This window comes from Rhynchophorus ferrugineus, unplaced genomic scaffold (assembly GCF_030347505.1).
Source record: "Rhynchophorus ferrugineus isolate W39M unplaced genomic scaffold, kcgeb_rfMv2 rfM4, whole genome shotgun sequence".
NCBI lineage: Eukaryota > Metazoa > Arthropoda > Insecta > Coleoptera > Curculionidae > Rhynchophorus > Rhynchophorus ferrugineus.
Window position 1 is genome coordinate 13,143,924 of NW_027472583.1, and position 27,218 is coordinate 13,171,141.

Below are 27,218 nucleotides of genomic sequence, written 5' to 3' on the forward strand. Positions count from 1 at the left end.
TTTTGTCTAAATTGATAACGAGCGATGAAGTCAGTAAACACAACAGTCAGTTTTAGGAGAACACAGAATCCTCAATTAATTCACGAAGAATCATTACATCCACTAAAAACAACTGTATTGTGTAGTATTCATGCTGGAAACATCATTGGTCCCCATTTCTTTAAAATAACCAAGGTGTTGGATTTACTGTTACTGCTGAACGGTACCAAGACATGGTTCTAACATTTCTTGTGCCTGAAAGGGAAGAACAAGGACTAGAGGACATGTGGTTTCAGCAAGATATGGACACAGCACACACATCACACACAGCTCTTTCAACAATTCAATTACTGAATGAAGTTTTACACGACTAATTAAGCGAAGTAGCGATTTATCATGGCCAGCCAGATATCCGGATTTTTTCCAAGAGGTTTTTTTGGAATCAAAACTTTATGTGAATAAGCCCCAAACGATTCAACATATTAAAGACAACATTTGTTGCGAAGCTGAAGAAATTCAGCCTCAGATGTTGCAGGGTGTCATGAAAAACACCTTAAAAAGAACTGAAAGTTGCATAGCAAATAACGATCACCATTTAGCCGATATAATTTTTCAATTTTAACGAAAAAAAAAACTAAAGACCGAATAAACTTTGTATGAAAATGTGTAAGGAGATGATATAACTACTACACAGATATATAATTCAAAAAATATAACATTAAAATTCAAACAAATATGAACACATATGTATGTCATATTGTGTACATTGTGTGTATAGTTAGATATTCTTCTCTGACAGTTATTCGATATATCTAAATATCACTATGATTCCAAATGTGTATTTGATTTTCTTATTTACACAAAATAAATATTGAGTAATCTGTGTATGTTAATTGATATATAGAATCAACTAACAAATCTTAGTTAAAATTCGTAGAGAATTATGAACGAAATAATTTCCAGGAACTTTTGCCATAAATCATCAGTTTGTTATTTATGACGCATCCTGAATTAATATCATTGATAAATATCAAGCGATGTCGTTTTCCTGTCCTAAAGTGCAGTATGGTAGCGCTACACAAGATTGTAAACACGATACGATGATATCGAATAATATGATTTATTTTAGAAAGTTATAAAAATGGTCGTTCTTCGCTAACGTCATTTTCTCACTTTATGCAACCGTATTACGTAAAACATTTAAGCTGATCTATTTTTACCAATTACAGGAGGACGAACAGTTAAATGAAAGCTTTTTTTATTACAACTGGATGTTTGGGTTCAATGATGCTTCTCGCTGTCTGACAGCAAATAACTTCATTTATAGAACGCCGGTCTTGCGTTATTATTTTGTAAAAGCTGAAAGTATTCCTACGCAAGTAGACGTAGCAACAATTACCTAGTATGAAATGTCGGCTTGGGCCATTATCGCGTTGCTGATGTGCTTAATATTAGTGTGAGCACTGTGACTAAAATCTCTAAAGAAATTGAGAACAATATGTTAGATTCACCATTCACATTCAAGGAGATGGCGAATCAAGACCATCTTGATATTAGCTCTATTCGAGAACAAATATGCAAAGATAACAATTTTTTCGAAATAAACATAATTTAATAAAATTATTTCAGAGAAAATTGTTAGTCTGCAGCATATATACAAAAAACCTAGGAACTTCCAGGTTTTCGAGGGATTCCTTGATACACTGTTAGGGGACATATGATTTAAATGGCGTGAAGATAACCCTCGAAGAGGTCTAATAGAACTTCCAGACATTGCCTGGAAAATAATTCAAGAGAAACTTAAAAAAAGAGAAACTTTAAAAAAAGGTGAACGATATCGGTAAAGTCATTCTTACGTTATGGTGTTACCAACAGAAATAGGGATTCATTTTTATACATATAGATAATAATTTTAGAAAGAATTCAAGCTCGAACATATACAGTTCTTGCATATTCATACCTTATGTTACTTCTTAAACTGAAATTATTGTTACCTTTTCATTATACGGCATATAAAATACGTTAAAAATGTAAGCCAATGTTTAAGTTTTATTTTGTTTTCATATTTTGTTTTATCTGTAACTGTATTTGTATTATGTCATTCGGCTTTTTCAAAGTTACACAAGAGAAGCCGCATATAAAATTAAAAGTGTAAAAATACTTTGACTGGTACTTACGAAAGCCTGAAACATAATTGTACCACGTGTAGAACAACTGGGGTGATGGTTAGTTTTGATAAAAAATTCAATAATTTTCTAACGTGTTTATGATTTCTTAAAAATATAATATCTCTGTACAAAATAAAAGTCTTCGCGCGTAAGCATTAGACAATATCATACGACGTCAACTTACACTTACAATATATACTTAAATATAGAAGTTTACCATGAAATTATCGACATATTTTATTTTGGGAAATCATTATAAGTTATAAAGTGTATAAGTGGTATGTGTTTCGAAACAAACACAGATAAAACTATCAGAAAATAAAAAACAGAAATTTTTGTTTACAAAAAATGACATTTGAACTCTAGGTTTGTTGAAAAAATATCGATATATCCATAAAATTAATTAAAATATAGATTCTTTTTCTAAATACAGAAAGTATTAGAATGATATTTTTTAAACAAATCGATATATTTTCCAGACAAAAATCTTTTTTTGCTTAGTGGTGTAGAAAGTTTTTAACTCATCATGAAAGGTGAAATATGTGGTTATATCTATATTTCTGACATCCCTATCTATATATCTTCAGATAAAATTTATTGCTGAACCATGAGGCAATTACCTATGATAGCCGGCTTGGTGGCGCAGTGCTACTGCTGCGATAGCCGCAAGTTCGAATCCTGCTGGGGCATGGTCGTAATTTATTTTTGTGTTTGTTTAAAATTTGTGATTGTCCTAGGCAAGAGTGTAAATCCGACAAGGAATATTATCCCAGTCACGCCAGTAACAAGACTGGGTAAGACCGGATGTCTTCTGGGATGATTTCTAAGTTGGTCACTCGCCTTAATTTTCCAGTCGGTAGGCTTAATGCTGAGGACCGTGGTTCGGCGCCCACGTTAAACTGTAGGTCCAGTCTAGATAAACCGTAGTTGGTTAAAGGAGACTTTAAAATATATTTAAAAAAAACCCTATGATTGGTTTTGAACGGATTGCTTTATTTTCTTTTTATATTTTATCAAATCTTAACCCACGAAGAAAAAAATCTGAACAAGGTGCTGTTTGAAGGTGTTTAAATTTATGTTCAAACTAAACGAAATTAGTAAAATGGATTTATAATTGTGAAAATGACTTTAAATTTATTATCTTATAGCAAATTTATTACACCTACTCAAAATTTTTAGGAAATCTTCAGATATCTGTCTACGACAGCCTTTGCTTTGCTTAATTAGACTCTCCTCTCACGAAAAAAATGCTGGAGGTGTCACAACAGCCAAACTCAAATATACCGGCTGTTGAATTACAACACTTTGATTATATTAATATAATTATCAATTATTTTATCTATATTAATGGTTAAATGTGATTAGATAGCTTTTTCTTTTGCAAACCATTTTTTTTACGAATTACAACGAATACAACAATAATCTGAGTTTTCTTTTAAATTTTATTTCAATCACGAACATTTACTTTATGTTTTTATGAAAGGGGAACTCTTAAAATTATGTTAAATTATTAGTCTTACCATTGAAGAATTATGGTTCTGCGTCAACTTATTGAACGAACTAGGCCACTCTAAAAAAAAAGATAAAAATTAGCTCACAATTTACGTCACAAAAATAAAAGTTTAATCGCAACTAAATTCACGATAAATAATTAATTTAAACTAGAACTAATGTATTGTACGGCATTAAAAATATTAATAATTAAATTACGTAACACACTACTTGGAAACAATATGCACTCATAAGGAAAAGAGAAAAACAAATATCTGATATTAATATAGCTATAATTTATGGCATAATGATGATTTTTTTCCTACTATTAGTTGGGATTAAGTTAAATGAAATTCAGAAAAAATAATTAATGTAAATGTAAAATTTGATTGGAACTTTCTCGAAACCGTTCGTTTTTTCGAGATAATTCATTTGTTTGTCATCAAAATAAAAAACTCATTAAGTCGAACATAACTTTTACTAAACAAAAAAAAACACGCAAAAATATAATTGGATACGAAACGATGCAAAAAATGCGTATGTTTGATTGATTTCAGCACGAAAGTTTGACCAAATATGTTTACTCTGCGCCGAGCTAAATCGAGAGTGCGTTTTTGCCCCCGAAAACCACATTCAATTGTTTTACGTTATTATTTGTAACGTCCATAGATCGGTAAATAAACTGAAAATGGTTAGACAACAGCGCGCGTTAAGTAAGAAGACGAAATTCAAAATGGTATTCGGTTCTGTAAATTAGAGTCGCGTACCATGACCGAAGCGAAAGAAGTCGAACCGAAAAAATTCGTAATTTTGTAAATAAAGTTTCAAAATCTGCCGACGTTCATAGAGCCCGATTTCCATCGACAGTTGCAAAAAATTATTTTGCATTGACCCCAATTCAATTAAACAATTTTAATTACAAATTTATTGAGATTTTTATCTATTGTGTTTCGATGGTACGCAATTATTCCGTTCTAATCGTCTTTAATCGTATACGAAGTGGATCACTTTTAAGGCTAATAGTTATGTAACGTTCTTACCGTCAAATTTGTGGGGCGGGGTTTATTAGATCTTGTAATATCTTCATTGGAATCAAAAATTCCATTTGAATTAGGACCCTGCTTTATTTTTCTTAATATTGAGCTTGTTAGGATTTGTGATTTCTTAAAATTCGCATTCATACTTGCTTTAGTAATATCTAAGTCTAAGCAAAGCCATAAGCGTGTAGATTATGCAAATACCTGTCTTTGCAAATGTAGCTCTTCCTTTTTAAGGAATATTCATTGTTATAAAGCTTAAGTGTGGCTCGTTCAGCATCGTGAAACGTAAATAAGTCCTTATTTCACTAGAAACCAATTTAACCAAGTCATTAGGCACATTAACCTCAAAATTAATGTATTTTTTTAACATATAGGCAAACAATCCTCATCGGCCTCTTTCGCGCAAGTTCGACTATTTGTTATTAGGATATTCATAATAAGTTAGCCGTCAAAATAAAGCTATAAACATAATTTCAAAATATATTGCTTATTATTGATTATTATTGATTAGTTCTCTTAAAATAGCGGTCTAAAATAATGAGGACCTGTATATATTAAAAATAATTCTAATTTTCTTATTCGGTTCTGGTCGGGTACGATCGCTTAAAATTCTTTTTTTTTATCGTATTTATTTCTCATCCCTTCTGTCATCCAGTAAAACATATTTGACACTACAGCAACAGTTTGTCATTTTAGACTTATTTAATGAAGTTTAAGATAATTATTAAAATCTTTTTTTTTATATTATTAGTATTTATATAATTTTCCAGTCTGTGAATTATCTCTTAAGCAAATGGGTAAATATTTTACGTTATACGTCAGCCTCAATGTTAAGAAAATGTCCACGAATAGTATAAAAATATAATTAAAGGTAAACAATATGTCATACCTATATAGGCTTATTAAATACTTCTTTCATGATATTCGTCCATGATTTTGTAGATATTTGAATAGAATAAGAATTCTTCAATAAAAGATAATTACCACTACAGTGACAAAAATTGGGGATATCCAGGAAGTAAGCATTGATAAATAATATTCATTAAACATTGTATATTTCATAGATGTGCAATATTGAGAGTTTTTTATGGCAATTAGAATATAATGTATTTCTCAAGGATATGATAATTTCATTTGTTTCCAAAATGTCAAAGATTATATAGTTAATATATATGGTGCCTTAGAAAAAACAATAATTACATTACATTTGTAAAAAAAGAAAAAGAAAATCAAATCAAATCAATCAAAAAAAAAAGAAATAAAAATGTATCATATATATTTGGAAGTGGAACATAATTTAAATTGAATATAACAATGTTTATTTTTTAAACATTTTATTAAAATTATCTTAGGAGTAACATAGATGTAAAGTTATTCTAATATTTGTTTGTTTTTAATATATTTCGTTCACTTTCATTTACGATTTTCAAAACTTTTTGAAAAACTTAATATCGATATATCGGTCAAAAAAATTTCAGGCAAAAATATAGAGATAGGGATCTATCCATATTTTTTCGGCATCCCTACCGAGATATTCGAAAAATATATGGTAAGTTTAGTTTAACGAGATATGTAAGGAGGAACAGATTAAGGGTTTAGTTCATATTAAAATAGAACTATAGTGGCAGCATCTCTGCGGTCGTTCAAAGTAGTAGTCATTTATTTCCATTAAAATAATTTTTAAGTAAAACAATACAAACAAACAATATATTTTAAACCCCGCATATTTCATATTAAAGTCATAAGCATTTAAGTATTTAAGAAAGATACTTAAATTTACCCTTTATACAATTATTTAAACGATACAAATCTTTACTTCATATTGAGTTGCTAAAATTGAAGCATCTTCAAGATTATGACGCTTAACCACTATAGAATCAGCAAGACAAAACATTATCTAGCACACTAGAAAAGACACAAATTAAACTGCAAGTCTAGTTGTTTATATAATACAAAGGAATTCGGTACACTTAAGAAACACACGACCAATTTGTTTTATAAAAAAAATCACCACACAGTCTCATAAATATGCAGAGAGTGCTTTCAAAATTTCTCACAATTGAAAGCCACCGCTGAAAGTTACGTATCAATTGAATTATTTATGATGTTACGATAGATGTGGCCGTGTTTTACCGTCCGAGAGCTTTAAGCAGATTAAAACCGATTTCAAAACAAAAGAGCAAAAATCACCGATTATCGATAATCGCCAGAAATTCTCCGGCTTTTCATTTGCATCGACGGCATCACTTCCTAATTGTGAAAGGTTTACGGACCTCATAACTTACGGACTATAATTAACAAAGTTTTTTCGGCTGTTACCTAGACTTCTGGCTAATAATCTCATGTTTATTGCGTGTTTTTTAAAGTAATACAATTTTAGGTTTATATAAGATTTATATAAATTAAATAGAAGATATATTTATATTTGAAAGACATTTTTTAAAATATACTTTATATTCTCCTTTTACCAACTAGGGGTTTATCTGGGCTGGACTTACAGTTTAACGTGGGCTCCGAACCACGGTCCTCAGAATTAAACCTACCGACTGGCGAGTGACCAACTTAGAAATCATCCCAGAAGACATCCGGTCTTACCCAGCCTGATTACTGGAGTGACTGAGACTATTTTCCTTGTCGGATTTTGCACTCTTCTCTAGCATAATTACACATATTAAACAATCGCAAATAAAAATTCATGACCATGCCTCAGCAGTGACCGAACCCGCGACTATCGCAACAGTAGGTGGACCGTCCTGTCTCCTTTACCACTGAGAAAACCAAGCCGGCTTGAAAGACATTAATATTACAAAAAAAGAACACACAGATAGATTTCAGGCAATAATCGATTGAAAATGTAAAGATAAACTCTTCATATTTCAATGTTCATATGTTTTTTAATCAGATTTATAACAGTGGGTTGATGTTTTGATAAATTGTCACATATTAGATTAACTGGAAGAAAATAAAGCTTGTTATGCAATATTTTTTTGTTGTTGCTCATGCTCTCGAAGTTTGGCGTGAGTGTTTAAAAGCATAATTTTAAATTTGCTTCTTGCTGCCCATTATACAAACATTTTAGAGTCCTATATAAATGCCTGATACATCAGAGTCGAACAGAAATATGCTTCCTCTGATTTGAGGAAAATACAAGCACATGTGCCACAGGAAATGTATTGGGGTCAGTTTTTTATTTGCTTTGCATTCGGGACTTCGAGACGACCTACATTCAATGAAACGGTTTTTGCTATATTTTGCTAGTTTTGAACGGATATGCAGCCCAATATCTCAATATGATTCTTGATCTTAAATTCAAACTGCAGTACAAAAAAAATGTACTGCACTTGTCATTATATAAGCTAGCTTTTGCTTTACCAACAACTTTTGAAATCAGTGTGGACTTATGGTGTTTAGTTCTGGCGCTGTACCAGCTAAAGCAATAAAAAGATCATACAATGGTTCTAAAACAAGATACTGAGAGGCATTGTTGATGATTTCTGGTACATTCATAACGAATCAATCTGCATAAAGACCTGAAGGTAGAAATTGTCGATAACGTTATCAAGGACTATGCCCAAAGACATGAACAGAAGCACCATCATCACTGTTGAAGCTCTCCAGGTTCTAGATAATGGCGGCTTAGGCAGAAGATGAAAGAGAGTAAATTTGATATTTGATATATAAGAGAGGTTATAAGTAAAACTCAGTAAATACTAAAAACAGAAGCATATATGTCAAGCCAAAAGTGTCCGTCGTGGAACAAGTACTTTGTAATTTTAATATCGTGGCAAATAAAAACAAATAGCTTATTAGTATTAATTTGCTAGATTGCTAAAATAATTAATAATAAATTATATCGTATTAATACATAGCTTTTATTTTGTTTTAAGAGCTCAAAATAATTCTTATTTTCAATAGCACAATCTTCTGATATCTGATGTAACCGTATGGTAACAGAAAAAAATGATGTATCAGTTATCTAACATAACTCTTGCTTCAGATGATTTTTGGGAACTTTTTATAATTTCCGATATTTCAATCTAAGTCCGCATCTACAGTTAACCTCAGTCTATAAGACTACTACATGACTTCAACATTGTTTTCGCCACGAATAAACAATATGTCATAAAAGATACATTTGAAAATTATTTTCTATGCCATATTAATACTGTACATAATTTACGTAAAACAATTTTTTCTACCATGACCTTTTCTCACTCTAAACTGAGTTTACTTACGATGATAACAGTTTGTAAGATCAAATTTGTACGCTGTTTTTGTAATCAAAACTTATAACGAATTGGTAAAAACCGCGAGGAATCCTTCCTGCCTTCCTTTGTAAGAAAAAAATCATCCCACCTCTAAAAACCGTCTTAATTAATAAATCAATATAATCTTAAAGTTATGAGACAGAAGAATTATTGAGTGGTATGTCATTTAATTCTAGAAATGGAGTCGAGATCTAGAAATGGAAACTAATCATTGGAAAATCAGATATTATCAGTATTATGGTAATTCCAATTTCATTTAGTAAAGTTTGCCATCTAAATCGTCATCAAATTGCCGCATTTCCATTAAATTAATTCGATTTTTTCAACCTTCCACTGTCATTTTAGCATCAGGGCATTTTTCGAATTTCCCATCACTAACTTTAAATGCATTACTGCTGCCCTCAACAGCCATATATTAATAAATTACTGTGATACTTACAGCAAACCACGTCATTTGGTTTGTATTTGACAGCCATTGAATGACCAGCTAATATTAACCAGAGCATTTGAACAGATCTGATATTGATTTTAACCAAAAATTATCGCATTTAGGAAAGAAAAAAGCGTTTTTCTATCAAGACAATACACAGGTGTACACGTGTGTAATCACTACAGCAAAAATCTAGAAACGATTACCATACCCAGCATATTTTCCAGATTTAGCCTACTGTGACTATTTCTTTGCTCAAAATCTAAACAAATGGCATGGAGGTAAAATATTTGCGTCGAATTAAGCCACCATTGAAACAGATGCCTGTTTTTAGAACCTTTAGAAAGCCTATTATTTTGAAGTAATTTAAAAAATTGGCAAAACGTTAGACTAAGTGAATCTCCATCTACTAGGTTATATTGGGAAACAAAACTTCTTTTCCAGAAAAAAACATTTTTTCATTCAAAATGTCATTGGCGATAGAAAACACTATAATGTAATGCGTATAGTGTATAACACTAACAAAGTGTTCTGGATACCGGAGAGATAAATTATTGAAATTATTAGTTATGTTTAGAAAATTATAATATTTATATCCGGGAATACCATTCTTATTATATCTACACTTTTATAGCTTTATGACGGTATGTTTGGGTCTCTCTGGCAGTTTTATTATGGTTGTCTGGCTCTAGGCTCGGTGGGTTTATTTTATTTGGTACATGGAAAACACTGTCATTTGGTCAGAGGCTAAGGTTAGTGGACAGTACACAACAGTCTTCACATGAATATTCCAAAAGTCTTAACCAAAACTTGAATAGTCCTCACAATATTGAACAGTCTTCTAGTCTTCTAGTCTTAACATTTATTTGCAATAAATCAGTTTTAACTTTGCTTAGGTTTTCTCATTTAGCTAGAAAAATTACACGCAGCACTGGCTTATTAAACTACTCTCGTACCTACATGTTACCACATAATGATAACTAATTCACTACTACCTCCGAATTCGTTGTTGATTTATTTTCATATCATATTTACTAAATTAATACTTCAAACTTGTTAGTAGATAATCTCTTCGTATGTTCGTATATAATTTTTGCTGGATCGCGTGGAATATCTAAACTAATTAACATAATTTATGCAATATATTAGTTTACGGTAGATTATTTACTAAATGATATTTACTATCTGTCATAGCGCAACGGCAAACTACATAATAGGAATTTAAAACGCATAGAAAACTCTCTATTTTTGCAGTTTCCTGGTCATAAAACAGATGCGTATGTTCGTCGAGCTGTCAACTAATTTAACACTCATTACTGTGCCATATGCTACACGGGAATTCGTCAGTTACGACAGCAAGTATGCGCTACCGCAGTTTCGTCCTTATTCAGATTAAAATCTGGAAATTATCATAATAGAAAATATAGTTAAAATATTCATAATTAACTACCATATAAAAATAATATCGATATTTAGTTGTGAATAGAAAAGAGCCAATTAATAAATAACTTGTGCTAAAGCTTAAGCTAAAGCTTAAATAACTTAAAGAAAGTAACTTGTGCATCACTACAACGTTGGCAATTTCATTTTTGGTTTATGATTTAATAAAATGACTTGCGAAATCCACCAATGCCATATTATCACCGATTATTTCTTTTGGTAATACGCTGTTACGTTTCTCTTATTATAATTCGGTACTGTCCCAATCTACTGTCAATCATATATAGTATTTTTAATTAAAAACGTTACCGAACAGGATATATCGCAAATACATTATCATATAATACGAATCAGCATGATATATTTATACTATAATGTGTAAATAAAGAGACTTTAATTTAACATCATACAAAAATGTGAATGAATAAAAATAATTATTAGGAGTGTGGTGATAGTGGGCAGTTTTTTTAAAACTAGTATTACAAAATAACAGAGAGTAATTTCTACTTTTTTAGTTTTTAATCGGTAGTTTCTTTATTTTGTTACATTTATATTATTTTGTAAAAGTAACGGCTACATTGTAACTTTCGAAGAATATTTAATTAGGCATACAGTACTCTTTTGTTGTTAGTATAGTTCAGAAATAACTCATTTCTAATTTAAAAATGCAAACCAGAAATATTTCAGCCCTTCTGATTTATATACATACATTTGAAATAACAAATTAATTAATTTGTCAGCAGTGTCCAACAAAAAAAAATAAAAATATTTATTTCGTGTCGTAAGTCGATTCTTAAAAATTTTCAAGTTGGAGCAACTAGTTGAGAAAAAATGGAGTTGAGAAGAAAACTAATTTTTTGGACATGCTGTGTTCGAATTGATAGTACTTTTGTAGTCATTTTGAGTGTAGTTATCATCTCTTTTGTTACTTAACATTTTTGAATAACTAACTCACTTCAGAGCTTACTAAGTTTCTTCTTCTTTCCTTCCTGAACTAAATCGATCATAGGGTCAATTTCAAGTTGGTTAATTTACATCCTAACAAAGATATTCTATATTATCTTTCACTTAATGTAGAAGTTTTCTCTCCTTTATATAGTATCCTGACTTTTCGATGGTAAAGAGTTTGATATAATATACATTTATATTCCTACTATCCCATATATATAAAAAGGAACAGTATTTGATGCATCCTAATTACATTTCTAAAACTACAGCAATAATTTTGAGAGCGTCATATATTTTCCCGTCATATCATATCTCTTTCATGTGAACTGTGTGCCCTATTATTCACTCAGTCCAATTACACACGTTTCATCATATCATTAATGCCGCACCAAATATTATATATACATATATATATATATATATATATATATATATATATATATATATATATATATATATATATATATATATATATATATATATATATATATATATATATATTCACTTTGGTATTGATGCTGTAATTGAATAACTCTCCTATGTTAAAGCTTCCTTCTTTGTCTTTTAACCAGAAATAATTATGTAACTAAATATCTTATCATACATCGTTTTGTCAGATCATGGTCTATCTATTTTTCTTCTTTCTTCCTTCCTGCATATATTTAACCTGATGTATTTATTTGATTTTATAATTTCCGTAAAATTTACATATATAAGGGAATAAAATTACAAAAAAATAACATCCAAAAACTGTCATCGTCATCAACCTAATCTAAACAAATCAAACCTAATTATTTTATAATAATTATATGATATATCTTTTCTAATACACAATTTAAAAATTAAACATTAAAGAACGGTGAGGCTCGTAATATAATTGATTATCATTTAAGTCAATAATTAACGAAATTATTTATTTAATGTCATTGTGTTTAAGCTCCAATTTTCAAAGCCCAATAAAAAAACATAAATACATATATTAGAAATTAATTATTAGGATAAGTGCTGTGTAGTAAATCTAACAGAACTGTATCTATATTGTACTCAATCATTCATATATTTTATGTAAATAACTTGAGGTATAATTTTTATTTATTTCATTAAATGTTTATGTACTGTTTGTTATTGTCACTTGACTTGTGTTAATACATGTTCCTAACAAGATAAGATTATCTCGCCATATAATTTGGCTTAGTTAATTATTTGAGGTAGTTACAGGCTCCTCAAATCATTATTTCGACAATATTTGAGCGTGCCTTCGAAACTTGGTCGTTGTTACAGGCTGACATTTGAAAAAGAATTTTGAGTAAGTCAAATTTTCTAGGTTCTGAGAATAAATTCAAATAAGCACGAATGAACGATTTTCTACCAAACTTTTATGGTAATGTTGGCCTTTTTAATAGTAAATAATATTTTGAGAAATCTAGTGAAGACGATGAAGAATGTTTCATTCAAATGATAACAACTAGCATCCAAATCAAAAGTTTAATGAAAATGTTTTTCATAAATCTTTGCACTATAAATATTGACCTGTTATATATAATATATGAAAGATTGTATTCTATGTGTCTTTGTTATAAAAATTATACCAACAAAAACATTTTAGAACCAAGTACTAAAATAATCTAAATATCCTAATGGGTGGTGTTATTTAATCATTAGATTTTAATTTAAAAAATGTATTAAAATACTCTAAATTAATTTGTAACGCTAATAACTTAAAGACAAACAACAACAACATAAAATAACGCAATTTATTAAATGTAGTTTATATTTCAATGTTCGCTGTTTTAGTCGAGACAATCTATTATCTTTGGGCTTCAGTATTGGTTTAAAACCTTTCATATTTTAATAAGATATATATCTATAGCTTGAAACTATTAGACCACTTGATAATGGTCGTGTATTTTTTCACAACTCTGATTGAATATCATTAACCAGTTCTGTGATTGGGACACCCTCATTTCAATATTATCAGATATTTCAACGGGTTCTATTTTAGACAATGCATACCGTGCATAATATTATAATCGATTCAGCGCCTATTCTAATTCAGATCGCCGAACGACAAAAAGATGATATAATCTGATTATGTAAATCAAACGACGCGAGAGAAAAAAAAATAGAAATGCTTCACCTCAACTGATTACGACCGCATGCCCGACGTAGAAAACGAAGACGAAGACGAAGAGGGACAGACGCGGACGGACAAAAAAATTGAATAAGGACGGATGCCGAATAATCTGTTATACATAATAACGTTCTGTTCGGCTGTGATAAATTAATATGGCAAAATTGTTACGTAAGCCGTAAAAGAAGAAATTTCACTTTCTTTTTATTGTATCGGGAATGGACGTAGTTCCGTAGCAAACAGGTTTTGAATGAAATCAAAAGTGAACACGGCTGAGGTCGAGGTAAACGAATTCGGATACATAGAGATAGCGAAATTATAAACATTTTTTTTGTTCGACGATTTTGGTTGCATAACACATTGCCTGGTATTGTTGGTAGTTAAAATATTTATTTATTTCGGCAACTAATCTAATTAAAAAGGTCGGTATCAATTCTAATATTCTTTTATCACTTCTGTAAATACCACAATATTTTGTTGATTTCGTTACTTCTAATATCATAGAATCTATTATAACTGTACCCATCTGTATTCTGAAACTCTATTTTATTTTCATATTCATATTTTCTAGATGTATTCATAAAAATTGATCATAAAAAAGACTGTGGAGGAAAGAACTCTAAATAAGAGATGCGATATATGTCAATAAAATTGATGTGAAGAGATAAGAGAACCATATATGAAACGAGCAAATCAAAAATTAATTTAGATAGCAATAGTAAGCAATTTGTAGCATGGAAGATGTTACAATAATAAAAAAATAAATTAAAAGTGTAAAAAAAGTGAAAAATTAAAAATAAAATATAAAATACATAAGATGACGATAAATGAAAGGCAAAGAAAAAGGGACCTATTAAAATAATCAAAAATTATAAAAAGGGGTTATACAAGAAGAAGTAATGAAATAGAGGGTAAAAAGAAAGTAAGAAACTAATACAAAGAAGGGTCAGTGATCCTATAGCATGATAAACGTAATAATAATAACGAAAGAAAGATTAAGAATATACAAAAAAATTATGGAATAAACAAAAGAGCTCACAATGTAACAAATACCGAAAATTACAAAACAATGTTAACAACGTAAAAACAGCTAGTATTCATGGAATAAAGATATTATTGATCAAATAAGGAGGGGAAATAATAAAAGAATGTATATACTCGTTAAAAATAATATGGATGGAGGTGAAGATATCATCAGATTCACTTCTTTTGTTTCAAATGGTGATCATATATAAAACTGGATATCAGCAAGAAAATATATATGATTAAGGAATAATACTAATGAATGCATCATATAAGAAGACTACACAAAGAGATAAGCTTTAAAACAGAAAAATATTAGTGTGTATTCGTGAAATAAATAATCAGCAACTATTGAAATACATACGATAAAACAAATTATTGAAATAGCGCTTAAAACATGTGTTGAAATATTTCGTGAGTTTTACAGAATCTATCGATTCAATAAATGGAGTTAAATTATTGGTAGTAAAGAATGGAATATGTATGTTCATGAGTACTGTATTACTGCAGGAATTTGTTATTAAGTATATGTGAGGTGAATGATCTCTTACTAATCTGATAGTAAATTCTTTATAGTGCATAAATTTCACTATTGCTAAGCTGTGAGATCTATTTCACGAATAGTTCGTTGAATACATTCGTTCAGTGTGTTAACACCTAGTCAACATTTCTAAAGAGAAGATATCGATGACCGTATTGTTTATTCATGCTATTACATATCGAAAGAAGGACTAATAACTGAAGTTGTAGGTAACATTATTTATTGCCTTGTGTGGATTTGTGCTTCAGTAAAATAATAGCGGTAATTTATAGTACGCCAGCATGTCTTCAAGGCAAGTGATACAAAAGCATTTTAATAATATTAGAATATTGTTGAAAAGTAATCGAATTCTAATTCTACCTATATATATAGTTCCATTGAAAGTAAATCACAGTTCTTTTGTAAATATAACGTAACAATAATTGCGCTTTAGTCTTATAACAGCAGAAATAGATTAATACAAATATTAAAATTATCTATTTATAAAAAAATCGCGTTGAGATTTATTATATAACCTGATCACGACACTTACTGTTATTAATAAATCCTATTCGAAGAAAAAAATATGGGTAACTGTAAAGTAGAAGCTGGGTTACTTTTTCAGGAAGTGTCTAGATGATAACTTAGTTTTAGAACGATTTACTCAAATTGCTCTTCAAAAAATCGTGCAATTTCTGGCGATTGCGTAACGTATTTTAACGCTGATTTTAAAATGCTGGTAGTAATTTTTACTGCAGGTTGTGTAAGTCATCAAAACTAATGTATCAATTTAAAGCATGACAACTACTGTGAGATATTTTTTTAATAAAAATGTTAAATTATTACAGTAATACTATAAAATATGTTACTTGGACACACATAATCATGTCAATTTTTATGTTCTTTTCCATATTATTCATTGATTTCTATTTATTTTCATAGAATAACTATTAGGTCAGCAAACTCATATGGCAAGTCGTTGGAGGAATAATTTATAAATAAAGTGCTTCATCTAGACCAGTGAGTTGAGGGCCAATGAAGTTACGCAAAGTATAATATGACTCTAATTTATTAAAATAATATATTAGAAATGAGAACATCCCCAAAGACATCGAAGAAATTAAATGGCTTTGCGAAAAAACGTCAAGTGAGATTGATAAAATGAACATAAAAACATAGAAGTACTACAACTACTCGCCAAAAATGGTCAAAAATAGAAAAACCATTTGAATTATTATAATTAAACTATGTGTGAATATTGTGCCCTATTTTAAACATTTATGAGTTGAACCAGTGGGAATACAATTTATAATTTGGGAAAGTCTTTTTATTACAAAAACTATTAATTTACTTTAAAAGACATTTTTTTATTCAACGAAAGAAGGGGCGACTTTTTGAACGGCGATACAAAGCGACACCGAAGGTAAAAACAGACCAACCCATCTCACTCGCTCTCTATTCAGGTAGTTTCAAAAAGAGATAACCAACATATCTGTTCTCAAATAGCTTTTTGGTACTGAGCTTGTTGTTCGCTAGAATAGATATCGTTTTAAGTAACCTTTCTTCTAAGTAGAAAGGCAAAATTTATTTCATAAAGTGATATGATATATGATTGAATAGATATTTTAGCGCTCATGATTTCATTGATATATTGTCACTAACATTTTCAACCGATCATATGAGTTTATTTTTATATAACTTAAGACTCCATTTACCTTAACATTACATGACGTGACGCTCTTCCACTGATGCTGTAATAATTCCCTGTAGGAAATCATTTCAAGTTATTGTAGTTCAAATAACAGACCAATTGAAAAGTCTACGTCCTGACACATAGATGGCGCTACTAGAATTAAATCCATATGTTTTTTAGTTAGTTCTAGCCCTCAAAAGATGCGTGTATAAATTTGACAGCTGTTGGATCACTAGTTTGTGAATTATAGCATTTTGAGTGAATCAACTTTTGTTAATGTAAAAAAATGGATAAAAAGGGATTTAGATAGATAGCAAGATAATAGAACATATTTCCCCCTCCTGTAAGAAAAAATAAGACATAGTCTCATTCCTCCTCCCTTCTTACCTAGTAAATGTATGGTTCCTCATCGATGAATAAACTAAAATATATGAGCTAAACTAACACTTAAGGGATGATTCAAGAGATCAATTTTATTAATATTGAATTTTTATTAGATTAGATGGTAAAAGAGTCCAAGAACCATACGATTTTCATCAACAACCTATTTGACGATTTATAAACTATGGGTTTATCTGGACAAGGTCTAGAGTTTAACGTGGGCTCCGAACCACGGTCCTCAGTATTAAGTCTACCGACTGGCGAGTGACCATCTTGTGAAATCATCCCGGAGGACATCCGGTCTTACCCAGCCTGGTTACTAGCGTGACTGGAATTATTTTCCTTGTTTGATTTTACACTCTTGCCTGGAACATTCACAAATTTTAAATAATCACAAACATACATTTACGACCATGCCCTAGCAGGATTCGAACCCGCGGCTATCGCAACAGTAGCAGGACCGTCCCAGCGCCGCCAAGCCGGCTTGGCGATTTATTGTAACCGTAATAAAATTCGTGTGTATAATGAACTAAAATAACATTTTACCAATATGAGATAGTGCTTAGCAGTGTAAATAGCGAAACAATTGATTTTCTACTTGTCATTTTTACCGTTATTTTGTTAGTATTGTTTAAGCTCGTCAACACAACACTCATTAATTTTACGCCTGAAAAGTTTGCCGTCGTTTCTTTGGAATCGCATTTCTCAATGGGAAGTCAGGTTTATGCATTTTCTATATTGTTACATTACACGTAATTTGGAATGTTAGTGAGCCATAAAGCTGAAACGGTCGGCAGTGGGAAAGGGATTGTTGATTATAAATAAAGCGCCGGCGAATTTAGTGAAATGGATTTTTATTCTAATTAACGATTATACGCGAGATATGAGCGAGTAAAAAAAGTTTAAACACGCGCCGTAATTTCCTTATTCAAGATATTTCATAAAAATTTCACGCTTATGAGCTTTGGTTCGAAAGTCGTTCTATAAAATTAAATTTTTCAGTTTTTTTCTTATTTTTATACCAGACAAAATCGAAAGGTAATGTATCAACTTAGAATATAAAATATATAACTTATTTTTGAAATTCAGCTTCATTCATGAATATATACTTCTTTAAAAGATCTTTTAAAAGCTCCGATAGATTTTTATAGTAAACATTCAGGCATCGCCTTAGATACATTAATGTATTGAATTAATTTGAATTTGTGATATATATTTTAAAGTCTCCTTTTACCAACTAGGGGTTTATCTGGACTGGACCTACATTTTAATATGGGCTCCGAACCACGGTCCTCAGCATTAAGCCTACCGATTGGCGAGCGACCAACTTAGAAATCATCCCAGAACACATCTGGTCTTACCCAGCCGGGTTACTGGTATGACTGAGATCATTTCCCTTGTCGGAATTTGCACTCCTGTCTAGGACAGTCACAAATATTAAACAAGCGCAAACATAAATTTACAACCCAACAGGATTCGAATTCGCGATTATCGCAACAGTAGGTGGACCATCCAGTCGCCTTTACCAATGCGCCACCAAGCCAGCTTGGAATTGGTTTTGGTCTCATGTGTATATTAATCTTGTTTTAAGCATTTTGATACAACTTCTCTGTTTCACGACCTACTGCCGATTTAGACGAACTTAATATTCACAGTCATCGGTATTTATACAACAATATCTGATTTTGTGATTCGAATCTGCATCTCTAACGGTATTTTTCAGTAAATTCAAGGAAATCAACAGGAAATTATTTTTTATCGATTGTTCTGAAGAAATAATAGTGATTTCGGTAAATTAGTAAATTAATAATAGAATAAAATAAAATAGCATTCTAAAGTGTATTAAAAGGTTTTGTGTTTTAAACCCTTTTAAAAACGTTAAACCTTTGGACTCTTGGCAAACCATTAATCAGTTGTCATTAATTATTTATTTTTAATAAATATGGTATGCAATTTTTTTAGTTCTGAAGCTTCGTTCAAAATAATTCCCTTGAATTGGTAAAACGATTTTTTTCAACATATTCTGCATCGTTAGCTGCGACCTTCCTTTTTTTTCTCCTTGCGGTCTCGGAATGTTTTAAAATATAAAGTACTCAACACTTGTCTCAAATGGATCCATTTTCAATTTATAATGATATTCCATGACGATTTTGTTCGGTTTGAACTTTAAATTCCGCACCTTTTATATTGAAAACTATCCTCTACCATTGCAAAAAAATATATTTCATCAGCAGACTTATAGAATTTTGTAAAATAAAAATAAAGCAAAATATTCGACAACCCACCCTTGGTTACTTCTATTATGAGGAAAATTCATTCATTTTGGTAGTCTGATAATTTATTGGATATCTTTGGTGATATTTTTGTTGTTTTTATTTATTTTTGTTTATAATTTTAACGAAATTCTGTAGTATTTGTTTGTAGCTTTCGTAGCTTTTTGGATGAATTGATTGATTATTCGAACATTATTTACACATTAAATAATTACATTGTTGGAAATAGTTTTTTTTATGAACTAGCGGCTTATTTTATCGCGTCATGTGAAGTTTCCAATAAAATGCATAGGTTTCTACTATAAAGTCTTAGTTGAGCATGTAAAGAGTTTGTTATTTGCATTTCAGACTGGCGATCTATAGATCCAAGTTTGTTACACTTTTGCTTAATAAAAGTATAATTCCTAATTTTACTTTAAAGAGTAAGTCTTTCATTATTGTCTATATAAATTGAAAAGAAATACATATTCTGAGATTATATAGTCTGAGATCCTTTGCTATCATTAAGGAGAACAATTCGTATACTCAAAACTAATATATGTTGTTTTTACGAATATCGAATATAAATTGCTAATACTTGACAATTATATTGTTGACAAGCGGCGTTATAATTCAGTTTTACATTATTTAACTCTTGATTTTTTCTCTGTTGATTGCTGGAGACTTACTTAGCACCTGATATATTAATATACTATATATTAGTCCCCAATGAGAAATTATTAACCTCTAACAAAACGAGTATTTAACTTTTACATTATATCTTAAATTGACCTATGGAATACAAGTATATAGATCAAACTTTTACATCATAGTGGTCGATAAAAAAAATCGAACCAGCACAAAAGAGTTAAATAGGATATATGTTGGGTATTGCAAAATGAGATAGAACTAGTTAGTCGCCCAAGATCTAAATAAAGAACTAAGATTAAAATAGACTTTTGTATGGTTTCAGAAGAAAAATAAGAAAACATGTTATCGTCAAGACGTATATTTAAACAACATATAAATAAGAATAAAACACAGACACATTTAATAAAAATATGGCAAGTTACATCAAAAATAGAATAAAAAACGTATTGATATGTTTGAATGTATCAAAAATACAGGAAACACCAACATAAAAATAGTCAAGGACCTTCTGAAATTCAACTACACAATTCGAGGACTTTTACATAAACATAAAAAATAAAAGATAATAGAAAATTGAAGTAATAGTAATATAAGACATACGAGGGTAAGGCGTCAAGTTTACGACCAGAGAATGAAAGAATTTTCGGTGAAAAACATATTTTACTTTATTAACTTGTTCCAACGCGTTTTTCCGATATTAGTATTCTGTCTAGGCAGTGATAATATTCATTTACTGCTATATTCACCACTTCATTGAATGCAAGGCGCCCTGCACAAGCAAATGTCTTCATGCTTGGGACCAAATGGATATTTCAGGGTACCAAATTATGCGAATATGAGGGAATAGGATTGATTCAATCAAAATATCAAACCTTACAATTTTCTCATCCCTAATGACCATGTGTACACAAGCATACAGGAGCATTGTCCTGAGAAAAGGGATTATTTTTCGTCTTCAAACCAATTTCCTTTTCACGAATATTCGCAACCAGCTGGTCAAAAAGGATAAAATTCTAATTGTTTCGCCTTTTTAACGTAATGAATTAAGAGGATCCCTTTCGAATGTGATCGAATCTATGATTGGTATTAAACCACCATGCTGCTCTGGGTAGGTAGATATGGGCGCCCTCTTCCATGGTGATACATCACAATAACATACAGCTACGAAAATTGTTCGCGCATTTGTTTATGATCATCGTTCAGAAAATGTGGCATCTATCTGCGCAGAGGATTCATGTACTTAATTATTTATGTTATATGTACTTCCTTCGGATATCCACACATCATCAACATTTTGCATATTTTCTTTTCAAATTCGACTTTTTACAAAAATAATTACTTAATATGTAAATAACAAGCAAAACAACACGAAACTCTCTCAAAATTATAAATAACATTAAAACAGATAAACCAATGTGATCAAAGATCACAAATGATTCTAAACAGATTCTACCTAGAGGTCATATGATAAAAATAATGTATCCATCATTTTTATGAAATGACTTGGTCACACCTAGATATATATTTTAAGATCTAATTATACCTGATAAATCCAGATCATCATAAAATATTTTTTATAAGCAAACTTGCTTTAATATCGAAGATCATTCCGCTTCATTAGAATATCATGAAAGTTTTAGTTAATGTTAGTCTACGAAGTAACATTTAAATGAATTTTATACTTATAAAAACAGACAAGATGATTGTTAATTATACACCATTGTTGCATAGCTCGAGAATACATTTCACCGGTGACCTATACCAGAAATATCTCGACCTGATTGGCCCTAGGTCAATGCCATTTACCCACGAGCACAATTGAAGAGTACCTCGAGGAGCCACCTTCCCATCCAATTGTTGGCATTTAATAAAACGGGGAGTGTGCAATTTTGTGCTGAATAATAAGAGTTAGAAAATCACCGGCATGCCAACAATCAGATATCGATCAGTGTTCATTAGATCCGTGAGAAAAACGCCATGTTACCTTTTAATTTTGTCATTATTTTTAGTTTGCCTTGAACGGAAACGCACCGCTCCAATTCGATGCCCGAACCGATGAAGGTGAAAAAATTAAGTTAATGATGGTATTAACCCATAGACGGTGGATATTCTCGATGTAAGATGGTAATTAAGAACTTTCACTCTCGTTATGAAGTTCTATATATGAGATATTTTATATATAAGTTCTAATATTTACATGTATATTTAATGTAATCAAAATCGCAAAACAATGTTTGCCTTACTTTTATTTTAAAGGAAAGAAGTGGCGACTTAACTACACAAAAGATACTATACTCCTAGTGAATATAACACCTCCCTCCTGACGAAACGACTTTAAGAATGCACTTCTTTTAATTGTAATCTAATTATTTGTGAGTGTTGTTGTACCTTTGTCTACCATTTTGGTCATTTTCTATATTGTACCAAATTTTCATGATACAGTCTGAATAAAATAGTTTCCCAATGTGTGACGGTTCTCCAAGAACCCCACACAGTCAATACAAACCTCTTTTGGTGGCCCTACTCCCTGCACTACGATGCTTCTAGCAAAAAGTTTACAAACAAGAGGTGTTCATCAAACCACTGATTTTACAACGTTAACTGAAATTGTTTTGTCCGAAATCTTCCGAACTCTGTTAAGTAATACTTTCGTTAATAAGTTGATAATCAAGAAGCAACCTTATTATCTCCCCAACCTATTAAGTCGTTAACTTGCTATGTATTTTAGTGATGTATAAAATTGAACATATTATAAAAATTACTGACGTGAACGACTGAGGATATTTTGAAATATTTTGGATAAGGCAAGATATATCATTATTGATGTTACTTGGAATGACGTGGAACGTATAGCCCTTCCAATAAAACAGCCAAGGCACGTCATAGATGGCATCACCTTATTTTTAAATGTAATTTGTAAAAATATAAAATTCATTTTAAACTCGGTTAAAAAAAAGTAATTATAAACAGTCGAATTTTATCAACCAAAGTCTAATTTGATGCGGCAACATTTCTGACACTGCTGAAATTTTGATGATGTGCATTGTTTTATGAATTGATTATATACGAGTATATTGACTCCATGCGAAATAGTGTCTAGGAATCTGTTAAAAAGGTATTGAGTTTTTTAGAATTGGAAAGGCACTTAGTTCGTGAATTACCTCCAAAATTCGTTAAAAGATCGCCACCAAAAGTAATTAATTAAAATACGAAGTGTCTGAACATCAAAACATATTTAAATCCAATCCTCTAATGTCTGGCCATTTAATTTTTTTGTCATTTTATTTCAATGTTGCCAATGACATTCTCTAACTACTTAACTATTATCTACTGTCTCCTTAGGTATTCTCTTATTAAATGGCTATCTATTCCGATGGCCCGCCTATCACTCACAAGTGGGATGGGACAGAGAAAGGAAATAGAAACGAATAAACACTGAGTATTTCAATTTTCAGTAGTTTAATATTATTGAAAATAATCTGAAACTTAAGTGAAAAAAAACTAATATTTTTCTAATTTTTGTTGCTTTTATTTCTATTGTTTTCAGATATATAATCGATTATAAATTGCTAAAAAATTGGAAAATTGAATCAGAACATTTTAGATGCTAAAAAATTGCCATTAAATACTGAAATCGTATTTACTTCTTAAGATATATAAGGTTCAAGTTAACTGTTTTGAAAATTACTTACAAACATTTTTTTACCTGTGTAGTTTGCATGAAGGTTTATAATAAATATTTTTAGAAAAATTTTTAAACAATTAAAAGCGTTTTGAATGTAGAACCCTCAGTGCTCCCTAGTACGACAACACCATTTCTTATTTAAAATTGTTATAACAAATATTTATATATACACAAAAACAAAATAATATTTTAAAGCCCCTTTTTACTGATCAGAGCTTATCTGGACTGTATTTATTGCTTAACGTGGACTACGAACCACCGTCCTCTGCGCTAAACCTATCGACTTGCCAGTGACCAATCTAGGGACCATCTCAGAAGTCATCTAGACTTACTCAACCTGGTTATTGGCGTGACTGAGTTGGTTTATCCTTGTTGGATTTTAAACCTTCACCTAGTGATATTTATTACTCGCCTAGACAAAGATAAAGTATATCCATGGTCTGCGGAATTCGAACCTGCGACTATCGCCGCAACAAGTCGGCTGCCTCAAAATTTCATTAAAGTCTATTATAGGTCTATGTCTAGCTTTATTTTTTTTGGAAAGTCCTAAATAACAATGCCCTTAAAAATTATATATACGATAGTATTATTACACTCTCAAATATAAAATACGTTATGCTAAACCTATTTATAAACTTTAATCCGATATATTCCTATTTTCTGATTTCATCATCATCAGACAATTTATTATAATGCATTCCGCGGTAAATAAAAACAACGACTCGATCACAATAAACTTTCAGTCTCTATAATTTGCAATGCTATTTAGCCGTGCATCACACAGTATTGCTGAGATTTCCATTATGATAATAGCATCTGTGGCATGCACCATCCCACTCGAAATCCTTTCTAAGATTCACGAGCCATATCTTCGTTGAATTCCATTGTATCTTGTTCTTGTCAAGATTGACCTTTTCGGTCTGTGACATACCTGCTAAAGTTCACAGTCAAATTTATGAAGTTCAAGAATCCATTTCGATTGGTTCGTTCGTTGAGGTTGCGTACGTTAAAGGAGTGTTTTTAAACTTGAAGAATTGTTTTGGGAATATTCGTTTCTTTCATTCTTATGATCATCCGGTGGTCGAAAATCGACCGCGGTTATAATAGAGTAGAGAGAATAATTTAAAAATTATGTGTTATGTTATTAAAACTTATTGTGACAATATTTTCAATATAATATCGGAAATATATATAATGCTAATTAGTGCAATATATGTATGTATGTTAAAACATATTAAGATAACCAAGCAATAGAGACACTTTTTCACAGTTTAGAAAGTAGGAATAATATTAAAGAATGTGAATTTATAACCATTAAATGATCTATTAATTTGTTAATTTGTGCGATAAGCATTGGTATTTAATCGTAAAACTTTGCTTTGGGTGGGTTGAATTACTAGTTGGTTTGATCTTTTAGTACAACCCCACATTTATACCCCATAGATCCAAATTGGCTTTATAATTGACTGATAAAATAATCTTGATTTAGATTTTAGATCAACTTGAGAGTAACTTCCGACTAACTAGTACAGTTGTTTGAGTTTGAGTTTAACCTGATCTGCTGCGGGTCTAACATGATGATTCCTATTTAAACTCTGATAGAGATGTATGATGCCGAGTTAGTTGTACTTTTTCTACAACTTTAGGCAAACATATATCTTTTGTCATGATAATTCTTCGGTCGGAAAATGTTCTAAGTACTGTTTCTCTTGTTGTTGTTGGGATATCAGCAGTATAGAGCAGATTCAGGAGTGGTCTCATACTATATCCGGTATATGTTTAAGTATTGAGAATATCACTTCATTCAAGAATCCTTCCTGATTCCACCGGTTGACAGCAGATAAGGTTAACAAATCACAGCAAAATGGAAGCTATTCAGCTTCATAAGATTGAAGCGAACCAAACCATATGAAGTTATTTACAGTATAAATGTATTCTTAACATTAGCTTAAGCAGTTCAATTTTATTTCAATTTACAGGTACAACAAAACAGTAGGAATAAATTAATTTGCAAATAAATTAATTTTAAAATTGTAATCATGATATTTAATGTAAGATGTAATTAATAAAAAAATAATTAATCAATATATTTACAAAATGGTGTGACAAAAGCATGGTATATAACAATATATGAATACTATTAGGTAATTTATGAACAAAACAGTTTTGAAATTATTCTATGGTTTGGTTTTATCACAAAAAACCTTTAGCTAATTACAATGTAAAATACATTTTCGTATTCATATTCGCTAATCCTTTTTTGCGTCAATATTTGTTATTTATATTACAAATTAATTAAAATTAATTCATGAGTGACTGATTTATGACTGATGTTACATGATTGAAGCCTTTTCCTGATTTCACCATTCCTAACGACCAGATCTGGTCAACGATCTTAAAAGGAATGATGTTCAGAGGAACATATGGATCATATAACAGCTTTTTCTAATTCAGTGTCTGTTATAGGAAAGATCGATTTGAAAACAGCTTTTTCTTTTGCATATTTCGTTTTCCTTCCTCATACTTGGGATGCGTGTGCTTCGAATATAAAGGAATCTGAAATCGTTTGAATAATTGGAGATACTTTGGGGAAATTAGAAATATTATTATAGCATGTTTCAAAATAGTTTATTATTTATTTATAAATATTGGATTTTATTTCTTATAGAATATACTAGATGTTTTCATGTATTCTGATCATTTTTTCTTATTAGAAAAGCATTTATTGAGAAAAATTTGTACAATATAAATGAATAACAAGTCAATTTAAAGTCCCCGGCCTACCATTATTAAATAAATTTTTTTGCCAAAATTATTTTTTTTATTCAATATAATTCCCTTCAAGGGTGATACACTGATTATAGCGACCCTCCAACATTTCGATACCATTTTTGTAGTACGATTTGTCCTTTGCATCAAAATAGGCCTCAGTTTCGGCGATCACCTCTTCATTTGACGAAAATTTCTTCCCAGCGAGAATTCTTTTGAGACCTGAAAACAGGTCATCGGAGTCGCTGGGGGCCAGATCTGGAGAATACGGTGAATGAGGAAGCAACTCGAAGCCCAATTCATGGATGTTTGCCATCGTTTTCACTGACTTGTCAAATGGTGTATTGTC

The 27,218-nt window shown here is 30.6% G+C and overlaps 1 protein-coding gene across 1 annotated transcript in view; it reads right to left on the bottom strand.

The window, feature by feature from the left end:
• Nucleotides 1-27,218, bottom strand: part of LOC143196101 (uncharacterized) — a 96,783-nt gene that overhangs the window by 55,473 nt on the left and 14,092 nt on the right. The window lies entirely within an intron of this gene.